Consider the following 19073-nt stretch of genomic DNA (forward strand, 5'->3'; position numbering starts at 1 on the left):
TTTTCATAATTGCTCTCGGAGAAAGACAAGAAATTAAGTGATTGAATTTTTCTATGACGGGAATGCTGTCGTCTTGATGAACAAGAGTTTCGAAAAGGCTAATGAAATTCTTAAACTCGGAATATTTGCCGCTGAATTTCGGCAATGCCAAATTCGGAAGTCGAGCTCGAGTTGGGGCTACAGAAGCTGATCCAATTATTTTGGTTTCGCTTGCCGTCTTCAAGGCGATAAGCGACATTATTTTTGCCTTGGTAATTATTGAAAGCTCTTCCAACTCTTCTCCGAACTCATCGCCATCATCTAAATCTTCGATCTGTTCTTGTATTTGAGTTGCCTTAATAATAGAAGCATTTAAAATCTCTAGCCGACAAGTTAGTTCTACTTCTTGGATCGGAATCTGGCCGGCTTCTATTCGATCATTTAATCGGCGGATGCTCATCACTGGTTTTTTGAGCTTATTTTTAAGATCCGCAAGAAGTTCAAGAGATTTTGGCTTATCTGGACTCATTTTAATTTATTTTTTATTTTTTATATATAAACCACGAAATAAATAAATATATATATAAATAAATTATTTATCCAAGAATAATAATTAATAAAATAAATAAGTTTTAAAAGAGGATAATTGTTCAATTAGAATGACGACAAAATGTTAAATAAATTTTCGAAACAAAATACTAAGAGTAATAACAATTTAATTTAATTATTAAATTTGTTCGAAAAAAATTATTTTAATAATTATCCACAACGAAAATGACGAAAAAAATATTAAATTGAATATCGAGCCACGAGGTATCAAAATTAACAGTGGTTGCAATGACGGCAAAAATCAGTATACCCGTCCGAATGCAGGGTAGCGCGTCACTTTGATCTTTAGCGCGCCAAACCAAAAGTCCAACAACAATTACAACGATGCTAACGGCAGACAAGCGAAGCGAAAAAGGAAAACGAAAAAGTTAACCGCTGCAGCTGCTTGTATATGAGGACTTATGTATTGGTTATATATAGCGGCTGGGATAATTTTACCAACTATTAATTTTCGAGTTTCAATAAATAAATTGGGGGCGACAGTGATTGCAATAGTATAACACAATTATGTAAATGTTGCGTCCAACGGAGGTTCAAATAGGTTATAATGTGTATGTGTATGTATGTGTATATGTATGTGTATATAATAAATTTTAATATAATTTTTTATTTTTATTTATTATAAATAAATGCATGCACAACTAGCTCTACTATATCGATACGTCTGTGCCAAGAATTGAAAGCGAGGTGCAATTTTTCAGCACAAGACAATAAACAATTAAATTGTTTTTCTTATAAACTCAAGCTTTCAATTTTTTGCACAAATACCTCAGGTTCTGCGTTGGGTCTTTCAATCCAGCTGCCACTTTCCTTTTGCACATTGAGCAGTCGCAGGGCATCCCTCTGGCAGCAGTTCTTTTTCGCGAACAGAGTATTTCGCGACCGGCACGATATTTTAAGCAGGAGCTGCTGTGTATTTTTTATCCACACCGACACGCCGCGGGCAACAAAATCACGGTGTATGTATGTAATTGAGTGCTTTGAACTCCACTTGCACTTGCACTTTATATTTTTGGTTTATGTGTCACTGTCACTAGTTTCCAAATAAATTAATAACTTTAACGTCCACCCGGGGGCGCCATGAAAAATTAGAGAGTTTTCTAATTATTAATTTCCGAAAAAATTTGGCGGTGGCTAAAATTATTATTTGCGAGAAACGAAAACGAAAGAAAAGGTGTCGACGGCTCAAATCAATTTCAACGAATACTTCTATATTTTTCGACAAAGTACTTAGAGCCTAGCTTAACGAAGGTTGGCGAAGACGGGGCGACTTCGCCGAGAGCGAGAGAAAACTTTATTGTGCTCCCGCCTTCGCCCTAAGCTAACTTACACTAAACTTCAAGTTTTTTAACAATTTCATTAAAAATTCAAATTTGCGCGAGCAATTGCTGTGAATCCAATACCAGTGCCGTGCGACACACCGTTACACATAGTAAAGTCGATTCCAGAATTTACCGGGATACAGGATAAATACGTGGCGTGGAGACAGTCCGCCACAGACGCATATGATTTATTTAAACCATATAATGGCAGTAGCGCGCATTACCAAGCCGTTACAATTATCACAAATAAGATTAGGGGACCAGCACGAGCGCTGCTGGTATCGCACAATACAGTGCCTAATTTTGATGCCATGTTGGCTAGGTTAGACTGCTCTTACGCAGATAAAACGTCCTTGCGCCTCTTACGGAAAGGGCTTGAATCGGTCCGTCAAGGGGACCAAACTCTTATGAAGTACTACGACGAGGTTGAACGAAAGTTAACCCTCGTGACAAACAAAATCGTCATGACACACGACTCAGAAAGAGCCACACTGCTCAATACTGAGGTAAGTGGTTACGCCCTGCATGTATTTATTTCGGGTCTAAAGAAGTCCTTAAGGGCGGTCGTATTTCCAGCACAGCCCAAAGATCTGCCAGCGGCACTAGCACTAGCTAGGGAAGCAGAGGCCAGTATTAAACAAAGTATGTTCGTGTCGAGCAGAGAAATCAGAATACTGACTTCCACAAAGGCCAACAGCGTGAGAAACAACGGAAATATTTAAGATCCGATCGCGGCCAAAAAAAAAATCCAATTTTTTCAAAAGGCAAAATAAAAATCAAAATAATGATTATTGGCGCAGACAGGACAACTGGACTGATCGGGGTAAACCAGATCAGGCCCCAGACCCCATGGATTTAGATCCATCATTTTCTAAGCTTAGACACCCGACGAGTTTTAAACCATCTAAGGGGAATAATAATAATAATAATACACAGTTCCCCGTAACGAACCCGTTTATTCTAAACTATATCCGTATCCCATGGGAGCGGCTGAATTTGTTAATAAAGAAATCAAACAGCTGCTTAAGGACGGTATTATTCGCCCTTCTAGGCTCCGATGCCGACGGCAGCAAGAAAAAACGACTGGTTATCGATTTCAGGAAACTGAATGAACAGACCATTGCTGATCGTTACCCTATGCCAAGTATTCTAGTGAACTTAGGAAAGGCAAAATTTTTCACTACCCTAGACCTAAAGTCGGGGTACCACCAGATTTACTTGGCCGAATGTGACCGAGACAAAACATCTTTCTCCATAAGTGGAGGAAAATATGAGTTCTGCCATCTACCCTTCGGGCTAAAAAATGCAGAAAGCATTTTCCAAAGGGCGATTGACGATGTGTTACACGAGCAGATCGGGAAAATCTGTTATGTTTATGTAGATGACGTGAAAATTTTTTCCGAAAACGCTGCCGACCATGTAAGACACATCGACAGAGTTCTTAAATGCCTGCGTGAAGCCAACATGAGAGTGGCCCAAGAAAAAACCAAATTCTTTAAAGAGAGTGTGTAATTTTTAGGCTTTATAGTCACAGCAGACGGAGCCAAAACAGACACTGAAAAAGTAAAAACCATACAGGAATACACTGAACCAAACAACTTTTTCAGCCTTAGATCTTTTCTAGGATTGGCCAGTTATTACCGAAGCTTTGTCAAAGATTTCGCTTCTATAGCAAGACCACTTACGTCCATACTCAAGGGAGATAATGGCTCGGTGAGCAAACATATGCCAAAAAAGGTTTCGGTAGAATTTGATGAGAGCCAACGCAGCGCGTTTGAGCGCCTGCGAAACATTTTATCATCAGAAGAGGTCATATTAAGGTATCCAGATTTTAAACAGCCTTTCGATTTGACTACCGACGCTTCAGTAAGTGGTATCGGTGCCGTCTTATCCCAAAATGGACGGCCAATCACGATGATATCTCGCACATTAAAAGACTGCGAGCTCAACTATGCTACAAACGAAAGGGAATTGTTGGCTATTGTGTGGGCTATAGGGAAATTACAAAATTACCTGTATGGCTCCAAAGAAATTCGAATTTTCACAGACCAACAACCTTTCACTTTCGCTGTTTCTGAGCGAAACACTAATGTCAAAATTAAGCGATGGAAGGCATTTATCGAAGAACAGAAAGCAAAAGTGTTCTATAAGCCAGAAAAGGAAAATCAATACAAAACGAACCCCAATCCGACGTTGCCACCGTGCACAGCAAAGTTTCCTTGACCACCGAATCCACCGAAAAACCCTTGAACTGCTTCGGGAATCAAATAATTCTTGAAGAAGCAAACCAGTCTTCACGGCAAAATTTTATAATTTTTGGAAGCAAAACTCGCCACATAATACATTTTAATAATAATAAGTCTCACTGCTCGAGTTGGTAAAAGAAGTCGTTAACGTGAATGTTGTGAACGCCATTCACTGTGACCTCCATACATTAGCTTGCATCCAGCATGCCTTGGTGCTGGAATTCCCGGCTACTACGTTCTGGCATTGCAAAAAATTTGTGAGTGATATCACAGATGCAAATGAGCAGACAGAAATTATAACTTGTGAACACAACCGCGCCCCAGTGCTGCCCAAGAAAATGTGAAACAAGTCCTTCAGGATTATTATTTTCCAAAAATGACTAAGCTTGCTAATGAGGTGGTCATTAACTGCAAAACATGCACCAAGGCGAAATACAACAGACACCCCAAGAAGCAGGAGTTGGGGGTCACACAAATCACATCGTATGCGGGCGAAATGCTGCATATCGACATTTACTCGACAGATAAAAAATCCTTTTTAACCTGTGTGGACAAATTTTCTAAGTTCGCCGTAGTGCAACCATTGCCTTTTAGGGCCATAGTAGACGTGCGTGGACCCATCATACAATTCGTGAACTTTTTTCCTAAAACCAAGATAATATACTGCGACAACGAGACATCATTCAACTCGGAGACCATAAGTTCATTGTTGAAAAATCAGTATGGCATAGACATCGTTAACGCACCTCCTTTGCACAGTAGCTCCAATGGGCAAGTGGAACGATTTCACAGCACCCTAACGGAGATAGCGAGGTGTATGAAAATTGACAACAAATTAGTGACACCGTCGAGCTCGTCATGAGAGCCACGGTAGAGTACAACAAAACGCTACACTTAGTCACAAATTTGCTACCAAAAGATGCTATGCACTCAGCCAGCGACGAACAAAGGTTGACAATAAGACGTCAAATTGAAAAAGCTCAACAAGCTGATTTAGATAGGTGCAACACGAGTAGACAAAATCGAATTTTTGAAATAGTAGAAAAGGTATATCTTAGAATTAACAAAAGGTTAGGGAATAAACTAACCCCACTGTACACATAAGAGCGCGTACAAGCAGACATGGGAACGTCTGTTCTCATTAGAGGGAGGGTGGTCCATAAGGGCAACCTCAAATAAAACCATTTTTAATTGTTCCATCGGTTAACACGCACCCTACACTTATTTACCCTACTTATATTTACCCTATAAGATGCACAGTAGTTGACAGTAGAGTGACAGACTACTCCCACGCCCAAAACTTACCTGTCAAGGACGGGATCGCACTGGTGTGGGTACAGATACATGTTTTGCGGCACTCGAGCAATTTAACGGAATTCTCAGCAATGATAGACGAAATTGCCAAGTTGTCCGATTTATTCCCGCAGTCCCAAGTGCGAAAATTGCTAGAGGTCGGCACTGACCATATTAGAAGCTTATTGTCCGTATTAAAAGTACACCATAGGATGGCCAGGAGTCTAGACTTCTTAGGTACCGCACTAAAGGTAGTAGCAGGCACTCCAAACGCATCTGACCTTGAAATGCTTAAAATGTCCGAGTACCGACTGATAGAGTCAAATAACAGGCAATCATCAACACGGAAACGCAGGATAAAATCAATAAGCTCACATATACTGTAAATAAAATTATTATGGTAAAACATGACACTTCACACTTATGCGGAGTTCTTTTGGCCAGAAATAGAATTTTAATAACCGAGATCCAAATTTAATGCTAACAGGCACACATGCTAAAGCCAATATTATAAACCCGGCCATTTTTAACCATGAAGACTTGAAGTTTGTATTAGTAGATCACCCCACAGAGGTACCTATCATAAGCCTATTAGAAGCATCTAATATTAAAGTCCTTCAGTCCGATAATATCATCCATGTGCTAATCGCATATCCTAAAATTAAAATTAAAAAAGGTCACAATCTTTCCCGTATCACTCGAACACACTGTTTTGCAACAATGATGTCCTAGCAGTAACTGAATGCGCATTAGCAACTTATGCATCCTTCTGCAAGCTGGCAACCCACGATACTTGCGCTCGAGGCCTACATGCGGCCATTTAAGCCCCATCACATTTGTGGACGACGGAATACTAATTATCAACGAGTGTCCAGCTCGGGTCAGCACTGACGATGGCCCTGAGATAACTACCAACGGCTCACATCTCATTACGTTCGAGCGAGTAGCTGTTATCAATGGCACTAAGTATTTGAATCAACGAGAAGCTATCAGGAAAACACCTGGCATGGCAGCATCCCCATTGCTAAACATCATTGGTCATAATCCAGTGCTAAGTATTCCACTTCTCCAAAGAATGAACAACCAAAACTTGGAGGTTATCCAAGGGCTTAAGGAGGAAGTAAAATCGGCTGGAGTCACCAACATCTGGTTCGCCGTCGGCGTGGGAATCAGCATCCTTATCAGCTGCTCTATCGTACTCCTCCGAGTGTTGAGGAGGCAACGAGCGGCGCAGGAAATACAACAGGCCGTCGATAAATTCCAAATGACCAAGGAAGGTCATACTTCAAAGGGGGGAGTAGTTAACACAGTTAAGGAGTAACTTATAAGTCGGTACAAATCTTGCGTGTTTCTCGGATTACCCTAGTGGTTTTATGTGCAGACTAAGCTCTTTTAGGCGCCGTGCCTGGTTCTTGGCATGGTGAGTTATGCATTTTCTGCTAATGTCAGCATTTTTGTATGACAAGCGGTCGGCTGGCCGGCCACGTACAGCTTATAAGTTTTCAGTTTGATTTTGATATGAATAATGAGCGCATAGCTCTATTAAAACAACTCCAGCGAAAGCTGTCTAATTATTAAATTGGTTATCGAGCCTTAAGGACCATTAATAACGGAGAGAAGTTCTCCCATCATATTTCTGCAATATTCAGGAACGGCGTTGAGCCCACCAACAGAGGAGGCCAGCGCAACACCCGAAGAAGGAGTTCTCCAACCCACGTCACCAGGCAGCCACGTCATCACCCATTCCTCACGGACAACGGCGGGGAACGACGCAAAGACTGCAAATATAATTTTCACTGGAAGACGTTTAAGGCCCCTTTCCTCCTTGATTTATAACTGTTTGTCAACCCAGCTGATTGACAGTAAGGCCATAACACATTCAGTTCTTTGCGAGCGACGATATTTAATCGAATTTGTTTTTAGTACATCTGGTATATTATTTGAATTGTATGAATTTTCAGGCTGAGAATAAAAGGACATAGATTGACGCCATAGATTTAAACTTCTTAATTGTCACGTGTTTAGAGCAGAAGAACACACTGCGGTAAGCTAAGCTTAGTAAAATTGTATTGGGTTATATTTGCTAATGTCAATAAAACCCGTCCGAACAAATGACTTTGATTGCAACCGTTGAAGGAAACTCTTGGGCCACCAAAAAGATCCTTTATTCGAAGTCCTAAAGAGCAGACAGCGCCCGCTTTATTGACGCAGACAGCGTAGAGATCACCACGGGAACGCAAACAGGCGGAGTACACTCGGACAGCGTCGGTACAGGCTAAGAGACCGCAAGCAGCGACCAGGAGAAGACACAAACAGCGTAAGTAATTTAAGTCCCTGGACAGAAAATATAAATTCAACATATTCCAAGACGAACTAAGCGGCTTAACGAGGGAAATATGACCTCTTCAACAACAAGTGCGGCTACAACAGTCGGAGATAGTGGCTCAACTTCCCAATCTGGAAGTACTGTAACTACCGCTGGAGTTGTTGGGACAGCAGGGAATTTAACGCAGTTTCGCCTAACAAGAGGTGAAAGAACAGGAGGTTTGTGCGAAGGCATATACTATGCCTTACATGCCTTCGAAGTGGTCATATAAATAGATCCTCCACCTCGCATGGTAAACGGTGATCGACGACGAGCTAAGAAGAGACCTTAGTTTACAAGGTGAGCGTCGGCAACATAACATTCAGTGGTTTGGAGAAAGAGCCACCAAAGTGCAGAGTCAGTCAGCAAATCCGTGGAACATGCATGCGTCACGTGACAGACGAGATTTTTAAGGCGTGTATAGGGATGACCGCCTATCGATGCCATCCTACACCAACGTGGTGCCAAATTACTCATCGGATCTGATCATGAACACTTGGGATTTCCACTTAGAACCATACGGTATGCAAGACAAGGACCGTATGCGCCGCAACCGATCTGGGCTGTGCTGTCTTTGGCCGATATATGGACAATCAGTTGAGGTGTTAAATTGTATATTTTCGCTAGAGCATAAATAAGTATTAAAATGTCTTAAGATCATTCTTTGTATTTTTGGTGCTTAGGATTTTTCTGAACAAATTTACCCTTTTAGATAATTAGAAACACTTGTGAATAATGGTTTAATGTTGCACTCAATGATCAGTTTGCACTCTGTGTTTATGGAGTAAGACTAAGTGAAATATATATCTTGGAGTGGAAGTTATTGAATATTTTCTTACCTCAACCAAAGTTCACGAAGTACAAAGTTTCATTAGGCTTTTGTTTCAATGAACGACAAAGGAAAAAGAGGTTGTTTGGTAAAACGAAATTATTTTCCTTTATTTCTTTAAAGATAAGTTAATAAAAGCTTCAATTCAAGTTATATATAATCCTTAATACAAAACAAAACTCCATTGTTAAAAATTTCAATCTACTTTTCCACTATTTAAAACGAACGTCTAGTTAGAAAAAAGGTACAAAAGATTCGGACTTGAATTATAATAAAATTCATAAAAAGATTTTGAGTGTACCTTTATGGTTTAAATCGTCAGATAGTGGCTTTAATTTATTATTACTGGTTAAATAAGATGGTCATTTAAATTATACAACTATTATTATGAACTTAAACACAGAGCATGAAACAAATGCAGGATGTAGCTTGAATCATTTAAGTTATTTACTTGGTTCTGTACTGTTTTTTTAAGAAGAATGTGAGTATTTAAACAAATGGCAATTAGATTCTCTATTAGGGCATCCAGGATAAAAAAAGTCTTATTGACCTGTGGGGCGATCGACTTCCAGGTAGCAAGGATAAATGCATCATTGACTTGTACATAGTTGATTCACAATATTTCTCAAAAGAACCCTTTTTTTATACCCTTGCAAAAGGTATGATAATTTTGGTCAAAAGTGTGCAGCGCAGTGAAGGAGACATCTCCGACCATATAAAGTATATGTATTCTTGATCAGAATCACCTCCTGAGTTGATATAAGCATGTCCGTCTGTCTGTCTGTCTGTTTCTACGCGAACTAGTATCTCAGTTTTAAAGATATCGAATTGAAACTTTGCACACTCCCTTCTTTCCTTTGCACGCAGTATATAAATCGGAACGGCCGGGATCGGACGACTATATCATATAACTCCCATACAACTGATTGATCGGAAATGGCATAACTTTGGTGTTTGTAAAGTTAGGAAGTTGGGATTTTCTATGGGTTTTATTTTTGCCCGATCAATCCGACCTGCCAAATTTCATAAGGATCGGCCGTCTATATCCTAAAGCTGCCATATAACTGATTGATCGGAAATGTCATAACTTTGGTGTTGTAAAATTAGGAAGTTGGGTTTTTCTATGGGTTTTATATTTAACCAATTAATCCGACCTATTATATAATTTCAGTCAATAGTTTGCAACGCATTGAAGGATACATTTCCGACATTTCCGAGTCGTTCTAGCCATGTCCGTCTGTCCGTCCGTCCGTTTCTACGCAAACTAGTCCCTCAGTTTTAAAGCTATCTGCTTGAAACTTTCCCAAAAGTTGTCTTTCTATTGCAGGTAGAATATAAGTCTGAACGACTATATCAATAGGAAAAAATAATTCAAAAAAATTATAACTTTGTTGTTTTTAATTTTTTTTTTTTGTTCTTTGGGGTTTGGTAATATTTAAATATTATGGAATTATGGTTATAATTAAATTAAAATCGGACAAGAATTTCATATAGCTGCCATAGAAACCATGGCAAAACCAGCAAAAAATCGACATTGCTTCATTGTTCTTAGTAATATAGGCATAGAAATCGAAATATACTAGATTTGTAACATGCAGATTCTAGGAGTTCCTACGCAGCGCAAGTTTGTTTCGAAAAGGTGCCACGCCCCCTTTAACGCCCACAATCGCTTATATACGATACATTTAAATATTTCGGAAAAGTAAAAATGCAGTTTTATTGTGTTTATCAATACCTATCGAAATGTAGAAGAAATTTTTCAAATCGGACCATTCGTTAAAAAGTTATGCGTGATCAAAGTTTCTATCTCCATCTCCCTCGCACTCCCTTTACCTGAGTAACGGGTATCTGATAGTCGGGGCACCCGACTATAGCGTTCTCTCTTGTTTTAGATTACTAAATGGGAAAACATTTTTTGGTAACAAAATCCGAGAAAAAATAAAAATATAGATGTTATCCAAAATGGATTCATTTTTGTAAATGGACAAGAACAGTTAATGACACTCAATTAAATGGGTTATATTTAATAACTCTTAATGGCACCCCTAAAATTAATAATATACCTTACACCAATGTAGACAATAAGATATTGGAATACATCATTGCTCGAAAATATACAGATTTTTTAGTATCCGAATATATTACATCTAATGATTCTGAACTCTCATTCGATATTATTAACAAACTAAATCCTTTTATTCAAATCAAACAAACTTAAATATTCATATTTACAATACATTATTATGGTTATAATCAAATACAGAAAATTTTTAATATTCAAACCATGGCAATTTCATATAGGAAATCGAACCAGAAAGCAAAATTTCCGATAAGGAAATAAATAATATCTCCGACAGTGAAAATACCCCGAAGAAAATATCATTGTCGAATTAACCAACCAAATACATTAAATATACCCATCAGTTCCAATGAATCGGGACTATTCAATTTAGAATGGCGGTTATACTCGTATGAAACATTATTTAGGGGCTCTTACCCAAATTATAAACAACTTTGAGCAAAGAGCTAATTTCCAATTAACTCTGAGAGACCCGAGATAAATCCGTGGTCAGCTATTTCTGTCAACTACGACTTCAAATTATTCCCACCCAGATCGGTTTCCCACAGTCCGCATCAAACGGATGCTGTAAACATCCAAGCCGATATTGTAATCGGAGCCCCAAAGCGAGCCCTGAGTCTGCTAACGTAAACAAAAGATTCCCAAAGCGATTCCATAAAGTCCGCTAATATAAACACCAATTTTCGACCGAATTTAGATTTCAAATTTAATTGGAAAATTGCGTCATCCTATTTTCCGACTCTTTTGAGTCATTCTCTTTATCAATTTTTGGGATAAATCTCTTAAGCCGAGGTTTGATTATTAATCATTGAACTCGAGGTAGGCAGTCCGTTTTTAAGATCCGAATCGAGCAGTTGAATAAATCGAGTGAAAGTAAAAGAGTAGTGAATTAAATAAGTTCGATCTATTAAAAAATGTAATAGCGAATAAGTGGTTATAAAAAATAAAAATACAATTTTGTATGAAATTCACAAGAAACAAACAAATTATGCACTCACCGAGCTGAAGTCAAAACAATGGAGAGACAACTAACTAGCTCAGATCGAAAAAAAAAATTCTAGAAAATGAAATGACAGATTTTACGTTAAACTCATACTTTCTGAATTCCAAGTGTTGATTAGGGCATTCGACCAGAAGACTAGGCCTATGATTTGGAAATGAGGTATCTTAAGGCTAACAAGAAAAGAAACAAACTCCGGCAAGCCGAAGTTTATATACCCATGCAGTTGTTACAAATCTAGTATATTTCGATTTCTATGCCTATATTACTAAGAACAATGAAGCAATGTCGATTTTGGGCTGGTTTTGCCATGGTTTCTATGGCAGCTATATGAAATTCTTGTCCGATTTTAATTTAATTATAACCATAATTCCATAATATTTAAATATACCTCATTTCCAAATCATAGGCCTAGTCTTCTGGTCGAATGCCCTAATCAACACTTGGAATTCAGAAAGTATGAGTTTAACGTAAAATCTGTCATTTCATTTTCTAGAATTTTTTTTTTCGATCTGAGCTAGTTAGTTGTCTCTCCATTGTTTTGACTTCAGCTCGGTGAGTGCATAATTTGTTTGTTTCTTGTGAATTTCATACAAAATTGTATTTTTATTTTTTATAACCACTTATTCGCTTTTACATTTTTTAATAGATCGAACTTATTTAATTCACTACTCTTTTACTTTCACTCGATTTATTCAACTGCTCGATTCGGATCTTAAAAACGGACTGCCTACCTCGAGTTCAATGATTAATAATCAAACCTCGGCTTAAGAGATTTATCCCAAAAATTGATAAAGAGAATGACTCAAAAGAGTCGGAAAATAGGATGACGCAATTTTCCAATTAAATTTGAAATCTAAATTCGGTCGAAAATTGGTGTTTATATTAGCGGACTTTATGGAATCGCTTTGGGAATCTTTTGTTTACGTTAGCAGACTCAGGGCTCGCTTTGGGGCTCCGATTACAATATCGGCTTGGATGTTTACAGCATCCGTTTGATGCGGACTGTGGGAAACCGATCTGGGTGGGAATAATTTGAAGTCGTAGTTGACAGAAATAGCTGACCACGGATTTATCTCGGGTCTCTCAGAGTTAATTGGAAATTAGCTCTTTGCTCAAAGTTGTTTATAATTTGGGTAAGAGCCCCTAAATAATGTTTCATACGAGTATAACCGCCATTCTAAATTGAATAGTCCCGATTCATTGGAACTGATGGGTATATTTAATGTATTTGGTTGGTTAATTCGACAATGATATTTTCTTCGGGGTATTTTCACTGTCGGAGATATTATTTATTTCCTTATCGGAAATTTTGCTTTCTGGTTCGATTTCCTATATGAATTTGCCATGGTTTGAATATTAAAAATTTTCTGTATTTGATTATAACCATAATAATGTATTGTAAATATGAATATTTAAGTTTGTTTGATTTGAATAAAAGGATTTAGTTTGTTAATAATATCGAATGAGAGTTCAGAATCATTAGATGTAATTTATTCGGATACTAAAAAATCTGTATATTTTTGAGCAATGAGGTATTCCAATATCTTATTGTCTACATTGCTGTAAGGTATATTATTAATTTTAGGGGTGCCATTAAGAGTTATTAAATATAACCCATTTAATTGAGTGTCATTAACTGTTCTTGTCCATTTACAAAAATGAATCCATTTTGGATAACATCTATATTTTTATTTTTTCTCGGATTTTGTTACCAAAAAATGTTTTCCCATTTAGTAATCTAAAACAAGAGAGAACGCTATAGTCGGGTGCCCCTGACTATCAGATACCCGTTACTCAGGTAAAGGGAGTGCGAGGGAGATGGAGATAGAAACTTTGATCACGCATAACTTTTTAACGAATGGTCCGATTTGAAAAATTTCTTCTACATTTCGATAGGTATTGATAAACACAATAAAACTGCATTTTTACTTTTCCGAAATATTTAAATGTATCGTATATAAGCGATTGTGGGCGTTAAAGGGGGCGTGACACCTTTTCGAAACAAACTTGCGCTGCGTAGGAACTCCTAGAATCTGCATGCAAAATGCCAATCTTCTAGCTTTTATAGTTTCCGAGATCTCAGCGTTCATACGGACGGACAGACAGACGGACAGACGGACATGGCTATATCGACTCGGCTAGTGACCCTGATCAAGAATATATATACTTTATAGGGTCGGAAACGCTTCCTTCTAGCTGTTACATACTTTTGCACGAATACAATAAACCCTTTTAGTCTACGAGTAACGGGTATAACAAGAACCTTCAGGGTTAAGTATGCAATAATCATTTGAATACCCTTGCAGAGGGTATTATAATTTTGGTCAAAAGTGTGCAACGCAGTGAGGGAGACATCTCTGACCCTATAAAATATATAATTAAATGTCTGCACCATAAGTTTTACATAAAAAAAACTTTATTTAATTTTTTTTATTTATCAACTAGTGCAATGGTTATTTGTAAGAACACCGTCCTAACTGTTTTAAGACTCAAACTGAACTCGTTCTCTAACTCCTACTTCTTCTACCTTCAAACCTCGGTTCTAAGCTTTGGAGCTTTCTAATGAGGCTTTAGTATTTATTGAGTGACATTCATAATTGTACTTTGGACCGTTCTTTGTTCTCATCTTGTTTATGACTTCGGTCCCGAAATCTGAGTATCCTGAGTCGTGGGAAAGGGCCGATAGTCATATCACCGGCTCATTTAAATTGTTTAGTCTATTGGTCTGGAGTTTTTAATAACATGGAAATTTTCCATGGTTTGTTGACAATTAGGTTTCGATTTCTCTGAGGGTGTCTTAAAGTAATCTGTGGGTGTGTATGTATGTGTGGGTATGTAAACATGTACATAAAGGTTTGTGGTGCTATTGATATGTCACTCCCCCAACCTTTGAATTTGGCCTGTCCTCAGGACGATAAATTTGGATATAATGAAATATTTTCTTCTATGTTTACAGTAGGTTGATCGTTTACATTTTCTAGGTTTTTCGGTGTTTCTTCCTTTGGTTTTACATATTTTACAATTAATTTTCTTGGTATATTTTTGAACTTATAGAAAAGATACAATAAAATGCTTATAATTGTAATTACAAATGTGGTTGCAGTTATTATTTGGAATACATTATTATATTTTGTGTGCGTTTCTATAATTTCTTTTGTTTGAATATATGATAGCGGTTCTAATTTAGTTACATTGTTGCTTACATAAATGCTCTGTGTATATTCTAGCATAGTATTTGAAAGTATGAATTCATCTAGTTGTACTGAACAATTAAGAATTTTAATAAAATTATTAGATAGATAGAAATTTCTTTATTAATACAATTTTGATTTAAAAGTGTTTTAGGGATATTCCACGTCATTAATATATTTGGGTTAACGTAATTAATTTGGAAATTTGTATGTGTTTTAGTATATTTGCAACTTGTGGATTCTTGTTTTATTATGCCACTAGCAAGGTAGCCCGCAGCTTCGCCTGCGGAAATTAAGATTAGCAATTTCCTAACTATATCGCTTAAAACTATACTTTTGATTAACTTTTTTATTTGCTACTTTATTTAAACTAAAACCATTCCACATTTCCACACCACCATAGAGGTAGAGGTTTTGGCGCGTTTTTTTTTTGTGGTTTCCCCATGAGGCCTATTCCACAGTGCATTTTAATTAGAAATGTTTAACATTTTTGCAAGACTTCTCTATAAACGATATTTTTTGATTTTCCTTCTGGCGCTAAAATAATTAAAGACTCAGAGGAGCTAACTCTTGAACAGGCCACATAAAACTGACCATGAGAGAAGCAATCGTCCCTTAAATCTAGTCCAGCTAGTTTTAAGGTCTGACCTTGCGATTTATTTATCGTTATTGCAAAGCAATAACTGAACTGAACTGAAGTCTTTTAAACTGAAACGGTAGATTTGATGGTATTAGGGGTATTCGTGGTATAAAAACAATTTCTCCTTTGGCACAGCCAGTAAAAACCACAGCTTCGATTAAATTGTTATGAAGAGCTTTTACTTGCAATCTTGTACCGTTACATAGTTTTGGAGGTCTTAAATTTCTCAACAGCATAATTGGTGCACCAATCTTAAGCTTTAGAATGTGTAAGGGAAGTCCAGGTGGATTTTGTTGGTTGAGAAATTCAACCGGAAAATGAACTGCTTCATCAACTTCAGTGACTGAATCAATAGACTTATACGTAACTTGAATACCATCAAATGATTTTAACAGTATGTTATTTATTACCACAGCTCTATCATTTCTAGCAGTTAATATTGCTCTCTCCGAAAACCAATCTAATGATTTGGTTGAGATTTTTGAAATTTCCGGAAATATATTTGATGTGAGCTCCTCAAGGGAAGTTACAACAGTTCCTAAACCTGAAGGAATAATTTTTTTTCCTTCGACAGTTGGAAAAAGACCGTCTCCAATTCTCAATAATGTATGTGCAAAAATTCCAGCAGTTGTATCGCCTTTTAAATGCACACGCATGTTTTTTGTTAGGCACAATTTTTGAATAGTAGGCCAAAGAAATGATGATTTTAAGCAGGCTTGTATTTCATCTGCCCTTGTTCCTCGAGGAACTACATGAAGCGTTTGACGAAAATCTCCAGATAATAAAACCGTCATACCTCCCATTAGAAAATCATTACCACGAATATCTTTCAACATTCTATCCAACGCTTCAAAAGCACTCTTATGAGCCATTGTGCATTCATCCCAAACAATAAGTCTACATTCTTGAAAAACCAATGCCATATTACACCGTTTAGATATTGAGCAACATGGTGTTTCTACATTTATTAAATCCAATGGGAGTTTAAACACAGAGTGGGCTGTGCGTCCCCCATTTAACAGCGTAGCAGCTATACCTGAAGAAGCAACAGCCAATGCTACATTATTATTATGTCGTAATTTTGCTAACAACAAATTCAATAAAAATGTCTTGCCTGTGCCACCGGGGGCATCCAAAAAAAATATTTCACCGTTTTCATTTTGAACACTTTGTAATATTTTTTGAAATGCCATTCTTTGCTCATCGTTAAGGGAATTTTCGTCTTTACTTAATTCGAATTCATTAATATTGTAATTTATTTCGTTTAAATATTCCCTATTTTGAAGTGGTCTACTAACTCTAATCGGTTCGGGCAAACCATAGTCTAATAGACACGTACCTACAATGGACAGTGTTATATCTTCGATTAAAATAAGACATTTATTAAACACTCTATCCAGTAGATCTTGATTGACTTCTGCCACTATTAGAGAAAACTCGTACAAAATGTCTTCTGAAAAGCTTTCTTTATACATTTCCCAAAGATGTGCGGCATCAGCCATTTGACAATTTACTAACATCACCGCAAATAAATCACGTAATTGAATTGGCGATTTACATAAAGCTGCTTCCTTTAGGGTATATTCCCAGTGTGTGTCATCTTCTAGTAAGCCCAAAGCCTTACATGCCAATTGAAATGTAGCATACGTAATGTTATTAACTGTTTTAAGAAATAAGAATGAGGTTGGTCCCCGCACTTCATGAAGAAGTAGTCTTAGGTAATAGCATTCACTATTTTTAGGGTGTATGGTATACACTCGACCTAAAACATCATCCATTCTAATTCCAGGAAAACCAGGTACAATATTACCTCTCTTTCTCCTTTGGAACTTTTTATTGTTCCACGTGAAATAGGAAGGTACTTCAACATAAAGAAGGGTCCTTGCAAATGAATCCGTTTTACAAAGTTCGAAAAACCCAGTCAGTGTCGTTATTGAAGCGTTGGTTAACTGGTTAACTAATTGATTTTGATTATTAGGATCAAAATATATCCGTTGACCATTTTCCAAATGCACGGCCAAATGTACAATTGCCGGATACCTTTCATGTATGGGGAATGCAAGAATTCTCCACACTGCTTCAGAACTACTGATATATCGACCGCTTTGATATAGTTGAACCTCATTAGTAGGGCTTTCCACAGTAAATGTAGCTTGATCACTGCCCTTATTGATGTATTTGCAAACGTATTTAATGGATTTAATTGAACTACAGAGCTCTACATTAATATGAGCCTCAAAGGTCCGCAGGAGAACACAATTATAGGGCACTACCCACCTATTGTCAATTATGTTTCCATTAATTTCCATGGTGAAGCCACCATCTTCAGGTGCTCTTCGCCTATATTTAGGGTAACCATCTTTTCCAGTAACAGTTTTATTAAGCAACGATCGCGGAAACTTTTTGGAACAATTACCCTCGTTCATACAGGGCGATTTTAGGTTTAAGCGGCCACATGGTCAATGAATCATATTAGCCTTAACAATCTCATATAGGAGAGGATCCTTTTCAGAATCTGGAATTTCTGCACATATAATTGAATCAATTTGTTGAGGCGTGATCTTAGACTTTAACCAAATCAGTATATGTGCATGTGGGAGACCACGTTTCTGCCACTCTATCGTATACATAAAGCATTGCACTTCCCCAAACAAACTATGACTATTAATTAAAGACATTATAGCTTTGACCTTTAAATGAAAGACTCGAGCAATGATATCATGCCGATCGTGAGGCTTCTGCCCTAAAAATAGTGCACTTTTAATTTCTTTCCATTTAGGATTACAGGTAAATGTAATAAAAAGATCAGGACGACCATAATAACGAACATATGTCATGGCATCTTGAGTTTTTTCGTGCATGTACCGTGGCGAGCCAGTAAAGGATGAAGGTAAAATTACCATCTGTCCAAACTGTGCTAAATCTACATCATTCCTACCTATAGCATCTTGAAGATGTATGTAGCTTTCTGCTCTCAGCTTTTTTTGATTTAGCCGAATAAAATTAAGCCTTTCTGTTTCTATTTTAGCATACATATCAACCAAAAATTGACTAAAGAGAGCTCTAAAATAGTGCAGGTGATTCCATACATTTTCTCTAAGCATTATTCGGAAACTGTAAAAATCTAACGCTGAGACTGTTTTCTTAACGTTTTTTTTTTGAAACGGGGTCAATTTTGGGTACATCTATAGTGTAACCATCTTCTCCATGACAAAACATTAATGGATATTGTAGGGCGTCATAAGATCGGTGAAGTTCACTGATTCTTTTTAACTGATTATTATAACCCTCAATAATAATGTCCCTTTTTTCAAATTGTTGGTCAACTAATACCAAAGCGACCTCATTTGCTTGGGGTGCGTTATAACGACCTCTATGAGCCCTAACAGGCTTTTTATTGGCGTGAATAACCATTTTAAATTGGCTACAATTCTTCGGAACTCTTTTAAGAGCAGTTTTAAAATCCTTAACATATGGATTACTTTCATGCAGCATCAACTGTAGTGATTTAACTAA

General features: G+C 37.3%; 1 protein-coding gene across 4 annotated transcripts in view; it reads left to right on the top strand.

Annotated features, from left to right (window-relative positions):
• Positions 1-19073, top strand: part of LOC108044588 (dnaJ homolog subfamily C member 16) — a 605143-nt gene that overhangs the window by 517124 nt on the left and 68946 nt on the right. The window lies entirely within an intron of this gene.

Source organism: Drosophila rhopaloa, unplaced genomic scaffold (genome assembly GCF_018152115.1).
Source record: "Drosophila rhopaloa isolate 14029-0021.01 unplaced genomic scaffold, ASM1815211v1 contig_156, whole genome shotgun sequence".
Classification (NCBI taxonomy): Eukaryota; Metazoa; Arthropoda; class Insecta; order Diptera; family Drosophilidae; genus Drosophila; species Drosophila rhopaloa.